This window comes from Eutrigla gurnardus (assembly GCF_963514095.1).
Source record: "Eutrigla gurnardus genome assembly, chromosome: 11".
Classification (NCBI taxonomy): Eukaryota; Metazoa; Chordata; class Actinopteri; order Perciformes; family Triglidae; genus Eutrigla; species Eutrigla gurnardus.
Window position 1 is genome coordinate 11,838,000 of NC_139925.1, and position 18,220 is coordinate 11,856,219.

The window sequence follows — 18,220 nt, forward strand, 5'->3', positions numbered from 1 at the left end:
CTTACAGACAGAGAAAAAAACCTCAACATTTCTTTGATATAATCCACATGTTTTATTCATTGAGAGCTTACTGGGAGATTTGTGGTTTGGCAAAGTGCTGCCGTGTTGAGCCATTTAGCGCTAATTCCCCCTGAAATAGCTGTTATTGTTTGTGCTTTAACAACAATACTATATCCTTTAAATCTGTTGGCTAATGGATCTGTCAGACAACCACAAATGGATTTTAATTAGATTAAACATCTCTCCGCAGTCAGGCCTAGCTCCTGATTGGACCAGACGGATTGAGTTATTATGATTAAGCTCAGTGTTTATGGACGAATGATTCCACCCTACGTGAAAATCGATAAGGGACACCTCAAGGACCATTTTCAGGAGAAGTAGCCAGCGTTGCATAATAAAGTTTCTCCAGCTTTCCACACGGTGAGTAATTACATTCAATACCGGCGGAGCTTAGTCATTTAGGTTGTGTAGAGAAGCATAAGCTGCTTTAATGCCCGTCTTAGATTCAAATATGGCTTTTAATCCCTAATAACTTTCCCACCTGAACTTCACACATCTTTTAGACATAGTAGGATGTCAAGTGTGCCATTGCTCGGGGCGCCGTAACACAGTAGAGGTAGTAGTGAAGGGTTTCTCAACTTCCCCCTCATGCTCAATTGAGAATCCCTTGGAACCCAAGTGTTCGCAAACACAGTCAGATAAAAGTTTGTTATTTACCATTTCATATGGCAGCGCTGCTCTGCTTCTCGTGTTTTAGAATAATTCCATATCAGACGCTTTGGTTTATGGTAATCGGAAGTCATGTTTGTTGGCAGTGTTGTATTTTCCTTAATTTGCTTACAACCTCACAACTCATATTTTTCTGTATTTATGGGAAAGCAGAGTAATTGGACACAGTTACATGATCTGTAAAATATGTACTCAAACCAAGTTAGAAACGTTCCTGCAATTTGGATCCTGCATTTTGAAAATGACAAATACAAGCAATATATTGTATTTTGGTCACCTAGTGCTGATAACAGTTTTACCATTTCCACACTTCAATTTATGTCCTATAATTATGTGGCATCTTTATGCACCGTTGTGGTTTCATGTCTTTTTAATGACTTACTTTTTAATTTTCCTGAAATCCATTCTGTAAGTTTCAGATTTGGATGGGTTGAGGTCTTTGACTGCATGCATTAGAGAGAAAAAAGCCTTGAAGTTTGAATTGATAAGTGCATTTTACATGGATATCAGACTGTAGAGAACATACATTGGTTTATTTCTATCTTGTGATTTATATTATCATGAGATTTATACTACAGCAGTTTCAAATTAAAAGACACATTTCAACAAATTTAACAGCTGATTTACTAAATCAAACTTGTGAAATTGCTTTTCATTTGATTTCTTTTGTTGTAAAGAAATAAGTAATAACAAATTACTGGCATGTCACAACATGGTTCACAATACATGAGAGCAAATTAATGTCAGCATGTCAAGTCTTGTAAGAACATTGTGAAATTAATTTTCCTCATGACAGCAATGCTCTTTACAGATATCCAGAGTAAGATGATGCTTAGGAATAACACAGTAGTTTATGTGTGCACAGCTGCCATGGTAACCAACCAGGTAAAACTATAACCAGTCAACTTTATTCCACATCACAAACAGACAGATTAGATGTCAATATCTAGCCTGTACTAGAACGATCTGGACCATCTGTGAACCTGATTATGCAGCCTTATGCTACAAGAAAGGACAAGGACACTAGCAGAACACAAAACACAAAACGAATCAGTCAGGAAGCAGAAGGAGAGAGGAACTATATATGGCCACCGCATCAAAACCATTTCCTTTTTGGTGGTTGTCTTGCTCTTGTCTCTCCATGCACTTGTTGTCACTTTCATTTGGACCAAAGGAAGTGACAATGATTCACAATCACTTCTACTTCCTTTGGGCAGTTGTATTCATAACGGACCAAATGTGGAGAGGCGATTTGACCATTGCCCTCTTAACGTGTGTGGAATCAACAGGATCAACAGGGTCAGTGCTTGGGGTTGTAGGGTAATTAAATCAGGCAATCTCACATCATGAGTTAAGCATGAAATCTGACTCACATAAACCGTGAGTGTTAAATGCGAAGAATTTTACCTAAAAAAATGCCATTAAACATAAAGGTTTTTCTTTTATTTTGAAATTACCCATGTTTTCCTTCCTCTGACTTTTGACCCCAATCGTATTTCTAACTGGATTAAGTTCAGGTTTAGGTCTCATCTGTTCTCGAAAGCTACACCAGGTTGGAAGTTTGGAATTTCGCAGATCAGAGCTTACATAGGATCACTGCGGGATGAGATCATGCATACTAAACAATCCCATGTGCCGAGTCAGCACTTACATCTAATGCGCTTGATGCTGAGGCTGTGTTCACGCCGCTAAACAAGATTTACAGGAACACATATAAACAAATCACAACTGATCTTTCCAATCCCACCTGATGGACAGATATTACGTAAACACAAACACAGCAGGTTCCTCCACAGTTCCTCTCCCTCAAACAGGAAGTCAGTTGTAACGCCATGGTCTGAGGCAGCTGTGAATTGCTGTTATATAGGAGTTTATGTAGGGTATGATGTAAACTCAATGCTGCAGGTGTTGGATTTAATCATCATGCTTTGTTGACCTTAGCATCACTGACTACACACTCACATAGTGCAGCCTTTAACAATGATAATAATTGCAAAGTCACACTAACCCCCCCTCCTCTGACCTAACGTAGGCTATTAAAGTGATAACCCTAACTTTTAACCCTTTAATGAAGGTGACAAATTATAGAAATGTCCATGAATCAAATTGGTATTACAGCATAAAAACACATTATACAATATATAATACCATACAGCCTATGTTGCACATGGAAATTATACTTTTACTTGGCAAGATGACATTAACAAACAAATGTGGACTTAACAAGTGTATACAAGTAGTGGTGTATAAAGGTGACAACACTGTTAACAACGTTTTTAAGATGTATTAAGAGACCAAGAGGTCTCCAGGACCCTGATTGGGTTTAAATGCAGGAAGAAGGCAGATAAAAGTTACTGCATTGGTTATTCAAAACAGGGTCGGACTCTCGTTAACCCTCCCCGTTAACGACAGGGGGGGAGAAAAGGCAGACAACAGCCGCGAGACACACTGCGGACCTGGCTGGGGAAATGAGGCCATGTGCGTAGTTTAAACGCTGGGATCTGATTAGGGAATTGTTAACAGGTGCGCAGGTGAACGTGACTGTCACGTGACGGCTGAAGGCAGGAAGAAGACAACCGGAAGAATTAGTGACTGGCAAACCAACAGCAGGGGAGCTCATTTTAAGAAGTGTGAAGAAGATGTATTGATAGTCATTTTGTCATGTTGTATTATTTGTTCCATAAATTGCACCTGGACGCGTAAATGAAGGCCTCCACCGGAGAGGATTCGGATTAGTTCCAACTGACTGATATGTAATTTATTTGAGGCACCAAGTAGAATAACAATATCAGAGTGAAATCGCATTTCCCTGCGCCGCATGATATCACTCAACAGAAGTAATCTCGTAAGGTGTGTCTCTAAATCAAATATATGCGGTTGGACATGGAGACATTCGGGAATCCCTGCGTTGGGGTGGAAATCAAACTCTCCGGGACAACTTTGGGTGGCGCCAGAGTGCAAGAAAACGAGAAGACGGAGGGAAATCCACACACACGCGCGCACACACACACACACACACCGACTGGGTTAATCTGCCCGGAGAATCGCTTTCTGGCTTCGGCGGTCTCACCACATCCCGCCGGATGATGTGTGAATCTTTTCAGCGGCTTGTTCTCGACTTGCCACCTGTCAGAAATGGTAAACGCTCTTCCCGGCTGCACACCGAGCCCACATCTCCCTACTTTTTTTTTTTTTTTCATTTGAAAAAACGTTTTTCCCCCTTGCAGGGTCGCGTGCATTAGTGAAATAAAGGCGGAAACAACTTTGTGTGCCCGGCTGCGCGGGAAGAAAGTGAAGTGACGGCGCTGAGATTATAAACGGAGTCTCTGAGCGCCCGCGAGGCTCACCTCGCGCTTTGAAGATTAGAGGGGTTGACGACGTCTGAAGGACACTAAGAACTGGATTAGGTATTGTGCAGTCTAACCTACTTCTCATCACTCCCACATCTTGTCCTCTGAACATTTGCGCAATGACCTTTGCCGCACTTGGAATACAGCGGGTGCGTCCGTGAGGTAAGGCAATCATATATTCTGTTATTACTGTTTCTTTTCTTATGTTGGAATAATTACATTGTGTTAGACAGTTAAGTCTACTCGTGCAGTTGGAATGACGGCGTTACGCACACAGGTGCCATCGCAGTCCTTGCCTTTACACATAATAAAAATCTACGTGTGTTTGACAGGCGTAGTGTTGTAGGAGGGATGTCCCTCACGTCGCACGTTGTGCGGCTTTCTGTAGGCACCATGCATTAGGAATTTCACAAGCTCAACACGTCAGCCTGCTCAGGCGCTCCGGAGAAAACGACGCTCCATACTTACGCAGGCTCAATCTGCAGGATGAGCACTCGTTCGATACTTAGGGGAATTGGCGTTTTCAGTCCGCGTTACTGTGCGTGTTTGGTGCTTACGGGGTCGAAGCTGCCATAAAATGTCTACGTCTCGCTCTGATCTTGGCATCCAGCATCATCTCGGTGTGGGCTCCCTTCCCTCGGAGTGGCACTATTTAAGGGACGTGTTTGGATCGTCTGAGACGGTGCCATCATTTTTTTTTTCTCTCTCCACGCCAGAAGCCATGGGAGACATCCTTGTCATAACATGTGTAACAAGCTTCATACGGGGAAGACTCTTACTTGAAACACTTGGTGAAACACTGAAGAGCGTGGCATTAAATACATTCCATAATGCTCACGTATAGCAGACTGCCTCTGCGCCAGCTTTAAAGAATTTCCTATTTGTTGTTCACCAATGATGGAACTGAACTTGGGGAGCATGCGATTCTGCATACAGCATAAAGCATCATTGTGTCATTGCACAGCATAATAATGCTTTATTTTAAGCTGTACGCATAAGTCTATTGATCGTACAGCAAGCAACTGAAGGCCAAATGTAGAAGCACAAAAAATTGCCTATAGTATTGAGTGGCATGAATAAAGAACATAACTGTGTTTCAGCCCAGTGCAGTTTGAATGACACCACCACCAAGTTTAGTCAAGTTCCAGTTTGTAGATCTCTGAGAATTGCGGCACACACTTATTGCCGACCCTGCTGCATATTAATTCGACTGATGGGTATTAATCTCCGAAATGTATGGATATTATAGCGTGTGCATTTTCCTCCTATGTCATTTCATTCTATACTGAATCCCAACAGCCACAGGTTTGGGTGGAGTTGCACAAGTGTGCAGGGAATACTTCACAAGCGTTGCCACAGGGTGTCTTCATCAGTCTAGGTACGGGCGAGTCCTTTCCAGAGGCTCACATTTGGGAAATGAGAGATGAAGAGCAGCGTGGCTCAGGCCAGCCAGACTCCATTGATATTCCGCTTGTGTCCTGCTCCATAGGCAGCCCATTGTCATGGCTCACTCAGTGGGATAGCGTCTGATGATTGAGGGGTATGCAAGAGGGTTTAAAGCCAGCTCGGAGAGGAAACTAAAGGTTCATTTGCTGAAGGTTAAACATACGTGCTCGCAGTAATGGCTGATGGTGTGTTTGTGTAAGAGCTGCATAGTCTATCTATCTTTTTATTTACTTTTACTCTCTAGGAGTAGAATTGATGTCGGATGCACATTTAACAAAATCCCACCTGACTCTTTCAGAGCTCCTCTGGCCCTTTTTCTCTTTTTAAGTTTCTCTAATTGCACCCTAGATGGCAATTCCGAGCAATGCAGGTGCATCCCAAGTTTCAAAGGGTGCAGCTTCTGCTATCACCAGGTGCAACAGTGCCACACTGTGTGGCTCCTCGGCCCCAGAAGATTCACCGCCTGCCAAGCGTAAAGATTTATCTGTCGTGAGTGCGTGAAATTGCAATGCCCTGCAGTATGCTGTCCAGGGCCGGTGACGAAGCCGGAGCCTCCGTTGCTTTGGGGAGAGAATGAAATAACAGCGAAGAGTCACGCACACAAAAAGTTGCACGGACTAATGGCTGCCTGTGTGCCATTTCAAGTAGAAGTGGCCGAGGCAGTAGTTTTATTTTTTAAACGGAGAAAGGAACTGCAGGAAGGGTGAAACCATGAGGGAGTAACAAAGAAACTCCTCTGAGTCAAAGGAATTAAAGTAACTTGTAAAGAGGAAGTCGACAAGTGGCTGCAAAGGTATGATTGCAATCTCAGCTCGGCATCGATTCTTCTTTGTCCTCACTTTTTAGGTATTTAAACCTTTCACATTTGCTGCCATTCTGCTTGAAACTGTTATTTTAAATGATTGAAGGGTTCATATAGAGTGATGTGGCATGTGTATGTATATGTTTTGAAATAGTGACTGCAAATTAAAGTTTTATACCCGTACCATTGTAACAAGACGAGATAATTGATAATAGCCATTAAGCATTATAGAGCAATCAAATTCAAATTAATAATAAAATGACATAAAACTGTCAAAAGAGCCAGTAAAGATTCAGAGGACTTCTCTTCTTTCTTTCTTTTTTCATGGGCTGCTATGACCTACAGATCGAGACCATTTCATCAGCTTGGGCCTGACTTGCTGTGAATTTATAGCCAAAAGCTTCTGGCTGCATTAAGCCGTAGTAGAGCTTGACTAACCATCATACCTAGCTGCAGCAGAAATCTGTGTCCAAGTCCCCACCGAGGCATAAAAGGGGAGGAGATGATTTCATATAAGTTATCTGTGTGTGGCAACACCAACAGTCCCAAAATGAATGGAAAGGGAACTTGATTTGAATATGAAAAACCATGCATATAGACACACTGCAGATCTATTCTGTGCTTCCCTTCTCTTGTTCTTTCCCGTTGCTTTATCTCTTTTCTTGTCACTCTCAAACACAATGACGAGTTCCATCCATGCCACTGCACCTACCTCGGATAAGAACCTTATCTTCTTCTTCTCTTTCTCCTCATAAAATCATTTTATTGCAAAAAGTTGGATCCTAACTTTCAGATCCGGTTCACAGACAGACTTTTTTTTTGTAGCTGGGAGCCCGGTCGGATGAAGTAGAACCCAACAGAATCCTGAAGGGCAATTTGTTCTCGAGCTTGTTAGGGCCATGAATGTGGAGTACAGTAACTACTGCTGACTGGACAGCCGTGTCTTGAGACAGAAATATGTTTGGCAACTCTGAGCTTGTGATTGTAGTTGGCGGAACAAGAGTTGTGCTCATTAGCTGTATGTAAGCTGTGTGTGTGTGTGTGTGTGTGTGTGTTTCTGTGTTTGTGTGTGTGTGTGTGTGCCCTTTCCTCCACATGAAACTCAGCAGATGTGTCTGTGAGTAATAAAGAGGCTGCATAATAGTGTTTACTCTTCATTGAATTGCCCATTCTAATAAGAGTGTCTAACTACAATACCAACTTGCCAATTACACCAGCTGCAAAAATTCTAAAATTGAGCGTTTATCATGCGTTTGATGTTTGGAGCTTTTGCCCTTTGACTCAATAATTAGATGGAGGCTTAAAGCTGTTTGTTGTTTACTCACACTTCAGTTAAAGTCAATCTAATGAGCACCATCAAACCAGTGTTTCAGTAAGAGAACATTAAGCATCATCTCCCTTTAGCATCTGCCCTAGGAAGGAACTCCAAAAAATATTATTGCTTAATAACGTGTGGCCACGAGTTATTATGGCATGGCCATGCATTATTAAGGCATGGGAATGAGATAAATAAGACACGGCCACGCGTTATTAAGGCGTGGGAACGATATAACGTCAATACATGCTTCAGATGTCGCGGGGATGTTGTCAGTTTGCTCTATATGAAGTTTATGCAGAATAAAGGTAATTAAACTTTCATATTAACTCATTAGAAACCTACAATTTAACTAGGGGGGACAGCTGTATCCATGACAACCACATTTTTCATTCCCAGATCTGTCTGGATGATCCGGGGACAACCACCAAACTGCTCCATGGACTTCATAAAGTAGCCCCCAATAAACTAGGGGTCGCTGCTTGTGTTTGCAGCTTTCAACCAAATGATGCAAGAAAAGCCATCTATGCAACCATTTATGCAGATTCCATATGGGTTTAACTTATAAGAATCTACATGCCAGATATAGTTGGCTCCTTGAGCAAAGTATGTCTCCAGTTAAGTCGCCTGGAGGCGTGAGGGTCCAGAGCTGCAAGAATCAAACACACATCTTCCTTTTTTTTCATGAATGGCGTTTTCCAAGGATTTGCTGTAAAGCCACCTGTAGCCATGTAGTCTTCCAGGTCCTCCCAGCTGGTGCATCAAGAAATCTATGACTTCCCCGGTGTCCGCATACTGTTTGCGTGTGAGCCCATGGTTTTTTTTTAATGCTCCACTATCTTCACCAGCTAGTTGCTTACCATGCATTTGTGCAATTTGGTGCTGGACTGGTAGGTTTACACTGGACTTTTTGAGCTTTTTTTGTTGAAAACAATGCTGATAAGAGTGAAGCACAACATCTTGCGGGCTGTAAAACCAAAACAAATTGCTGGGTTTGTCACGACGAGCAACCTCTTTGACATCGAAAAGACATCACACATTGCTAATTTGAAATGATTGATTTGAGAAACTTAGTCACGCATCCACTTGCAATATAGAAATAACAGACTGCATCCAGCTACGTCTGAAACTCGCTCGATGAAGAGCCCAGCTCTGATGCTGGAGCTGTGCACTCAACCAGCCTCTCAGAGTTGTGCCGCCATCGTTATAATGATGCCAGAGCTGAAATCTCTGTTTTTTTACGTTTGGAATTTCCCATAATTCCAAGCATCTAGGTTACACTGTTGGCAATATCACACAAATTACTAAACATCAAGACTCAAGGCAACCTACTAAGGCATGAGAAGCATTTTAGTCTCAGAGGGATGAATCCTGAAAGCACACAAGATCCACCCTCCCACCTCACCAATAACACATCTCCAAATTCTCTCTCACTCTTTCTCACTCTCTCTCTCCCTCTTTTTTGAACACACACTCAAACACACAGACACTCACGTATACAGCTCTCCTTTTATATCTATTTCAAGCCTAAAAATAGGAAGATGCACACACAATGCCGTGCCGAGCACTATGCGTGATTCCAGGTTGACATTTCACTGATTACGCTTGAAATGATAGACAACGTAAAGCGGTTGTGATTGATTTTTTCTCATCACACAACATGATTGACAGGCAATTCAATTTATTCATGACTAGATTGTAATGATGTTTGTCGAATTTTTGGTTTGTGATATTTTCCTCATAAATGCAAATGAAAACTTCTTCAAAGAGTGTAATATATGGAGTACACTAATGGCTAAAATACAGCTTTTTCCAAGTGTTTCTAGATTTTAAATAAAGCAATGAAAAAATGTAATCCTTTTAATCTACAGTTATGTCTAAACCAGAAGTGTGCTTATTCAGATGTTAATCAAACCAAGTAGCATTTAATCCAAGTGTCTAAGTAAAGTTTCTGCTTTGTTTGCATTTAAATCAAACATCTTGCATGATAATTGAGTATTTTCAGTCACGTCGCAGTTTCCATTCTGTTTGGCGTAGGAGGAAATCCTCCCTGTGCATATTGTTAAACAAAACCTCTATTTGTTACTGAGATATGAACGGCAATTATATCTGATCATCGTCCTGTCTTTTCATTTGCCTTCTTTTTTTTTTTTTGCCCCAGACAGTACGGCTCATGAAAGAGCTGACCTGCCTACAAAACACTTATTTAAGGCATGAATCGCATAAAACATGCATGCTCACTCCTTACCCGGCAGTATTTTAAGTAATTACACATTTTAAATTCTAATTCATTTATGGGAAACAGATTGAGAATTTTTAACGCCAATACTAGGAGGGGTCTTTAGATTCGATTCTGAATAAATGCTAAATGCAATTTCATCAGATTTGACCTTTACCTAAAATATTGATATACTGACAGCATGTCTGATATGTGTTGTGAAGCAAAGCCATTAAGAGGACGATCTCAAATTGTTTTATGACAGCAGTTGGTAGTCAATGGAGGTGGACGGATTCTTTCGCTAAATTTGAGTGAGTGAGTGGATCCTTTCCCACCTCTGTTCATGTGACTAGATGGCAGCGAAAGAGAACTTGCCTATCATCAGCAGCTAACAAGGGTTCAGCATTTAGTTTGAGGAGGAGAAGCCTGAGTTAAGTCATATTTGCCGCCAGATGTTATTTTTTCATCATCCTCTATCCATCGAGGTCCCATGTTGGGTCGAATGCTGCAGGGTCATCTGCTCACCTAATAAGCAGATGTGAGCAGAGATGAGAATTGAGTGTGGCTTCATCTTGTCTAGGACCGGTTAATCTGTACAGTCAAAATATATTGATAAAAAAATCCTGAAGCTGACACACAAGCCTCCTTTGGACATTCATATTCATGAGAATTTCTTCTTTTTTTAATAATAGGATAGTTGACCTATGGGGAATGTAATTGTGCAGTGATAGATCTGTTTGTATTGGTTGCCGGTTTGCTAAAAGAAGAGAAAAAATACAGCTTATTCCATTTTGATGCATTTATTTAGCATCTGAGCATTATCATCAGACTATTATTCCCAGAACTGTCCTCCTGGTTATTTGGGAGAGAGGACAGGGATCCAAAGAAGAAACTGGGTCAAGAGGCAGAGGCCAAAATGAAACAATAGAAGAATATTATTAATGTAGACTGAGATTTCTTGATGAATATTTAAGAAAACATGTGGGTGCTATCATTTCCATGTTTTTATGACTAGTTGGCTCTGGACCAGTTCATCCCAGCACTTACAATACTCATTCTTTCATCAACACAAAAATAATACAATATTTCTCTGACCTTGCATAAGCTACAGTATATTAAAGCCAGCCATCCAACACCAACGCCATCAAACACCGTTATCAGCTGTAAACATTGTATGAGAGAATATCTTATATTCAGAGACTATTTAATCTATAAAATGGAAGTATGAGCGTGAAGTCCGTTGTTGCTTTAGCTGCATTTTACTTCAGGTGAGAATAAATAAAGCCTCCTAATTTCACACTATAAGTCTATTCACTGTCACCCCATAGGCTCCTTAAGATATCAACTATGAATTCAAGACTAACTTTTCTTTTGGAGGTTTGTTTTGTCTCTAGAATGATTTTTCTGTGAAAAGCCATACTTTTATCGAATGTGTCCCTTTGGTCTGCAGCATTTCATTCCAACAAGGCCTTACCACAGATCTGTAGTAAAGTCTTAGATGGAATATTGATCAAAGCTTACTTATGACTGATTTGACCTAAAAAAGAAATAAAAAATCAACCCATTCCTCATAAGAAACAGGACATAATTCTTTTTGACGCCTCTGCAGATAATCAGGTCAGATGAAGTAGAGCCTGACTTTATTAAAACTAATGTAGAGCCTCATCTGTAACACACACAGACACACACACACATTACACGCCCAACAATGAGCAATGACGGTTTAGTGCTGTGATTTTGAGAAGCAGTCGAGTCTTGTAAATGCATGTTTGATAATGTATATCTATCCACTCAGGAAAGCCTTTAAAGTTGCTAAGCTAATTGCTAAGAATAAACCTTGATCTGCATGGCTCAGACTAAACAAGGGAACACTTATATCACACATCAGAACTTGATGAAATTATTAAATTTCTTACTGATGTACATTGTATAGTTTGTTGAGAACAAATTGACAGTGGTCAATGGAAAACCACATTCATCAACCCATTGTGGGCTGGATTCAAAACCACACTGAAAATCAAAGTAAAACATTCTGTGGTGGTAATTGGCGGCGTCGGATGCATCGTTACGTGAGGGCCAGTCAATCAATGTTTTTGTCATCCAGGGACTCCCTACACACTCTGGACACTAGTGTGCCGAATATTGTCCTGCAGTAGGAGCAACATAGGACCCACTGTGCCAGGAGGGGGCTGCATGGTGGTGTAGTGGGTAGCACTGTTGCCTCACAGCGAGAGGGTCGCAGGTTCGATTCCCTTTTGGTTGGAGTTTGCATGTTCTCCCCATGTAAGCGTGGGTTCTCTCCGGGTTCTCCAGCTTCCTCCCACAGTCCAAAGACATGCAGGATGGGGATAGGTTAATTGATGACTCTAAATTGCCCGTAGGTGTGAATGTGAGCGTGAATGGTTGTTTGTCTCTACATGTCGGCCCTGTGATAGACGTCCTGTCCAGGGTGAACCATGCCTTCGCCCAATGACAGCTGGGATCGGCTCCAGCCCCCCCGCGACCCTGAATACAGGATAAGCGGTAGACAATGGATGGATGGAGGGATGTGCCAGGAGGAACCCAGGGCCCACTGTGCCAGGAGGAACCCAGGACCCACTGTGCCAGGAGGAACCCAGGACCCACTGCGCTAGTGTAAGGTCTGACAGTCGCTCTCAGGATTACATCCCTGTACCTAACAGCTGTCAGGGTCCTGTTGGCTATACCATGGAGGTCTGTGCGACCCTTTAAAGACAAAATGCCCTTTAATGTGCATGTGTTGGGGTGAGTGTGTTTGGGTGACACACTCACATTAGTAATGGCTGTTGAAAAAAGATAGAAGTCAAGGAGCCAATTACACATGACACAAGGTCAGAATATTTGAAATATTTGGAAACGGCACCTACATCATGTTGCTCTTTACCTGCCATTCATTGACTTATACCATGCAGCTCTGCTGTTTTATTTGAGTTTTCCTTGATGTTGTACATCTAAAGGAGTACTAGAAATGCTGAACCCAATATTATAGATTGTGCTTGAGAAGAGGGAAATTATAGCTTGATTTATGACTTCACAAAGACTGATGAACTCCCGTTTCCTTGTCTACAGTCCCGCTCGTGGGGTTAAGATTGGGTAGTGAGAGAGTCACGAGTGGTTTAGTCAATTACGGGCACCTTCACCCAATTAACCTCTCTGTAACTGTAGATGCTCACTGAAGATCGCGCCGACTGAAATACCACAGTACATGTCTTTGAACTGAATAATGAAAGTCCATTACATTTGGCTTGAAGCGGCTATCATACATTCAGGCGGCTGCTGAAAGGGGAAATGTATAATTAGATACTTATTCCCAGGAGAGGAAGGCTGAAATGATGCACATCAGAAAAAAAATGATGCTGTATCTGACTGTTACCCTGCATTACAAGAAACTTGGTCAATGGATCAACTGTAGTGTTCTTGTGTAACTGCAAAGTTTTGGGGCTTCTTGTTCAGCTCCGTAGTAATACGATGAACCTCTACAATTAATCATACTTAACGTGATTAATTGTACATACTTGTTAATTGACATAACTTGGGTATAGTAAGAAGTGATGCAAAGTGTGTAAGTGCCATCTGTATCAGCAAGCCAGCCAGTTGAGTGTGGCAGAGTTACAACTTTGAGTAGTGGCCAAATGGGTATTTTCAAGTTGTTCCTCATCCTATACTCGTATTCTAAATGCAGCAGTTGCATTCACACCTATGTCTGCATGGCCAATGTTTTAACCCAATGCCAAAGTAATTTGTACGATGGATGGTGTTCAAACCAGTATTCAAGTGTTCAACTCAGTATGCTCCCACTGGCTACTATTAGCAACGGTGCTATGCTTTGGGACCATAACCACAGCAAATAAAGACAGGGACGGGACAACTATTTACTGTTCAAGGTAACATTTGACATCCATGGCCACTGAGGCATTTCTTTGAATGCATTTGGTATCTTTTAAAATGCTATGAAAAGGATGAACCAAAAAATATCTGAGGACACCGGGGCGTTTCAAGGCAAGCTGCAAGGTTTCCTCTTGGTAAAATCTATTTAAACTTTTAAGTACCACAGTACAGTGTAGGCTGTAGACTTTTTTCCCTTTTTTTTTTTTTTTACCTCATTATTATTTTTTTTTCTCTCCTGGTAATAATCACTGTGGTCCCTATTCCATGCTGCTTTTCCCTTATTTTGACATTTTATATCAAATATTTCATTAATCCAGCCTAGCAAGGAGCTGAGAACACTGTTTGAACATGACAGGCTCAAGGGGATGAGGGGGGATGGGATTTTAATGAAGAGGAAAAGGTTTTAGCTTGGGAAAATGAACACCAGCAAAGAGTGGGAATTACTTGTCAGTCGCTTTGAAGTTAATGTGAGAGCCTCAATTAAATTGAAAAAAGACCTATTTTTCTGCACTTTGCTCTTCTTAGCAGAAATCCTTAACCTTTTGCTCATGTGGGCTACTTTGGATGTCAGTGCTTCTGCATCTTCTCACACTGGAAGATGAGGAACGAATGGTTTCTTTCTGCTCTTACTGTGGCATGTTTTTTTTTTCTTTATCAGATATACCTTCAGTGAGGGGAGGGGGTGCAATTGCGAGTGCATTGTGTGTGACACTCGTGGATGACGGCAGTGTGTAAAAGCACATGGTCAAGGGCCATTACATAACCAGTGAGTGGTAGTACATTCAATATAGAAAATGACTTTTTGGCCCAGTGAAATAAGTGAATACTTCATATGAGAATAAACACTTTTCTTGCTACAGAGATTGACAATGCCGCTTTCCGGAACAGTCTCTTTCTCACAAGTCAACATGATGAAAAAATCATGACCTGCATAAGACACGCAATTTACTGCAATCACGTTTGTGCTGTTGCGTTGATGAACGTTTACAGCCGACGATGCGGACCACTTTTTCGAGGGAACACATTATGCGCATAGAGCTGACATTGTAGATGACTTTGGGAATAATGTATGCATTTAAAACTCACAATGTGTCCTCCCACTCAGCGATTCAGCAGATTCCACTGAATAACTGGAGAGATTTGCAGATATTTCTCAACCCTTGGCACAGAATCAAATGCACATTACAATGAGAAAGGCTTTAGTCAAACATCAGCTCTCTTTCCATCCCAATTGCCCTCAAACGGCATCTTGTGTGTTTCAGATGTGATCCCACCTCAGGCAGTGGACTGAGAGCTCACGCTGAGTACGAAAACTGACTCACTTGGAATTACTGGTGTAACATTTAGTAAGTGTGTGTAGACTCAAAGACACACTGAGATGCCTGCAGATGCAAAAAAAAAAAAAGCTGCATTCCAATTACTTCAGATTTGATGAAATATGAATTCATCAAATGGAATTAAATAGACAAATAGTGCAATACAAATGTACTGTGAACTATATAGTGGTGGTTTCACTCTAGGAGAGGAACACATATCTACAATAATGTATTGGGCGATTATTTTCTGAGGCTAACCACCCGGCAGCGAAGAGTAAAATGTAACAGTAACATATAATATATTTATTGATTTGAAGATATTTTTATTAGGGATGCACAATATTGGATTTTCTGCCGATATTTTAGAACTCATTTGGCCGATAACCGATATCGTTACCATATTGTTATTTATACTCTTATTGTGTCGGCCCAACAGCAAATGCAGACATAAATGCTAACAGGCTAACACTTGACGACCAGATGTCTGTGGTAAAACTCACCGAAGCGACATCTGCAATAAGCTTTCCAAGTTTTTTGTTAATGACTGCTTGCAACTCCGGTAAGGCTACATCAGAAAAATACCTCCTCCAATAAAACTTCATTCATTCATTCATTTATCTGTCACATGTTGTTATGGTTTTAAACTGATTTGTTTCTTGCAGTTATGCATCAGCGAATGAGTAATTTTGAACAAGAATAACCTCATGGTAGTGAGCCACTATGAAAAGGACAATTTTTATAACCTTTATTAATGTCGTTCTAGTGAAAATCGATAAATGTCCACTTTCCATTGGCCATCTTATATCCTCGTCTTTATACTTGCTGCTCTGAGGAGGACGTCCAACTCGAACCTTTTGGCAGAATGCGCTCTGCTCTCGTCTAATCCTTCCTCCCCTTGCACAGTACCTCCCTTAAGAATTCTCCTTACAACTCTGATAACACCTGGCGCCAGAGGGCTATTTATACACCCAAAACTGCAGTTTGCATTCGAAAGCCAGTTGGCAAGCACAATCACTGCAACGGGGCCTCTTGCAAATATTTCCCCAGGTTTGACGGTGCATTTATTCATCGGGGCAGGCTCCGGGAGCAAACGGCTGAGTAACCTTGCGTCCCATCGTGAAGGTGATCACTTTCCCCCGAGCGGCGTTGGAATATCTCGCAGGTGCGATGACAATTTCACGACCAATTACGTCCTCTCTCGCTCATCCACACTTGACATTGTCGCCCCTAGATGAAGTTGAGGATTTTTCACTCCTATTAGAGCTGAACTTTGCTGCCCTCATCCTTCTCAACGTTTGACTCAGACGAAGAGATCCATACCTACCGTTTAAATAAACTCCCCCTTTTTAAAAAGTTAATCACTGAAAGCTTCTGAAACAAGTTGTCGGAAAGAATGCACCTTGTTAGCGCTGATTGCCGGTGCTCATAGTATTCAGAGGGGAAACGTCTGGACGGGGACTCATGCTGATGGATGAGGGACTCAAGGTGAAAAAAGGCATTCTGGTCGTCATGCTGTCAGCCTTCCAGCACTCAGCCAGAACCTCAAGTGATTGCACGCAGACTTCCGAACAGTCGCAGGACCACATGACTCTGATGATAGTGTACATACAATGTGCTGCAGATGGAATCAATAATAATTGACTGCCGGTAGAAATTGCATAGACGGCTGTATGCAGCCAGTGTGATTGTGACTATAGCAAACATGTTTCACAGCTAGCTTTTGAAAATATTTTTCTTTGGCTACCAGAGCAATCAACCAGACTCTTTGTCTTCAAATTCATTTGGCCAGATCAAGGGGCCACAAGAGGAGATAATGCCCTGTTATGTTCCCACTCCTCTGAGGGATGACATTTACCCCCCCCCCCCCCACACACACACACACACACACCCTAAGCATATACAGTGAGCGTAGCCTTTATCAAAGTAACAGACAGTGACATTTAAGAAAGTGCCACGTTGCACTTGTTTGCACTTGTAAAGCTGACGATAAACAGGCGTCCTCTCAGCTAGAGGCTTCAAAAATGTTTTTTTTTTCTGAATTTGAAAGAAATCGGGCCAGAGTTTTTATTGGCACTCAGCAGGATTGTGCAGTAGCCACACACACCTTGTGATCTAAGTAAATTAGCTGTGAAATGCAGAGTTGTGCTGATGTCAGATTTGAATTCAAGCCCTCTCTCTCTCTCTCTCTCTTTTTGCTTTCTTTCTTTACTTCACTTTCGAGGTGGGCTACTTACTTTATTTTTTTATTTATTTTTCCCCCTGAACAAATAGAGCATGACAGACCTCTGGAATACAAAGTAAATCATAGATCATGCTAATTTTGTGTCTTTCACTTTATCTGCCAATGTCAGGGTTGCTGTAGGTTTGAGTCTGCTGATTATATTGCCAGTCCACTGAATTATAATTGTACAATTTAAATTATTTATGTCTGTGTTCCTGTGCCCCCCCCCCCACACACACACACTCTCCATAAGGGGTTCCAATTTCAGCTTCTGTTTCTTACAGTGTTGTGCACTATGATAGGTTATCCTGCTAAATTGGTGTCACGCTAGCTTATGGATGTTGTGCTTTGTGACCTTAAGTTCAGAATATAGAACTGTGCCCAGTGCCGTGGTCTATTTATGTTTATAGTTTCCTTCAATCGATTTTTTTTATTTGCTGAACCCAGAGAGAAAAAAAAAATCTAGGCCACCTTTTGGAAAGGCCAACTATGCTTCAATGAGCAATCAATGGCCAACGTTCTTCTTTTTTACTGGAAGTGTTATAGTGGGGGAAAAGCCATGGCCCCAGACCTTTGCATTAAACTTTATGTTTGTTAAATGATTGCAAACCAATGCAGTGCTCGAACACATGGCGCACAGCTTTTATTCTGGTGTTTACCACAGTAGGCCACAGCACCACATAAACACCTAACGGCCGCGTCTGTTTTATTTAGCAGCAGGTCAGGCCCAGGTCTTGTTTCGACACAAACCTACAGGGTGCAGTCAGAAGCATGGACATTCAGACTGCTTGCAATGCTGTTGGCTTCATAGTATATTCTGCTTTCGTGTAAATCCCTGCTAAGTAAGATCAATGATAATTACTACCAACATAATCTCTGTACATGAGCGATAATCTTGGTCCTGGTTAAAATGGCGG

The 18,220-nt window shown here is 41.5% G+C and overlaps 1 protein-coding gene across 1 annotated transcript in view; it reads left to right on the plus strand.

Moving 5' to 3' along the window:
* The first annotated feature begins 4,021 nt into the window (after positions 1-4,021).
* LOC311021239 (protocadherin-15-like) overlaps positions 4,022-18,220 on the plus strand; it is a 180,109-nt gene continuing 165,910 nt past the window's right edge. The window contains exon 1 of the mRNA XM_084021693.1: positions 4,022-4,241. The gene's annotated coding sequence lies outside the window, so the exon portion shown is untranslated. The remainder of the gene's footprint in view (positions 4,242-18,220) is intronic.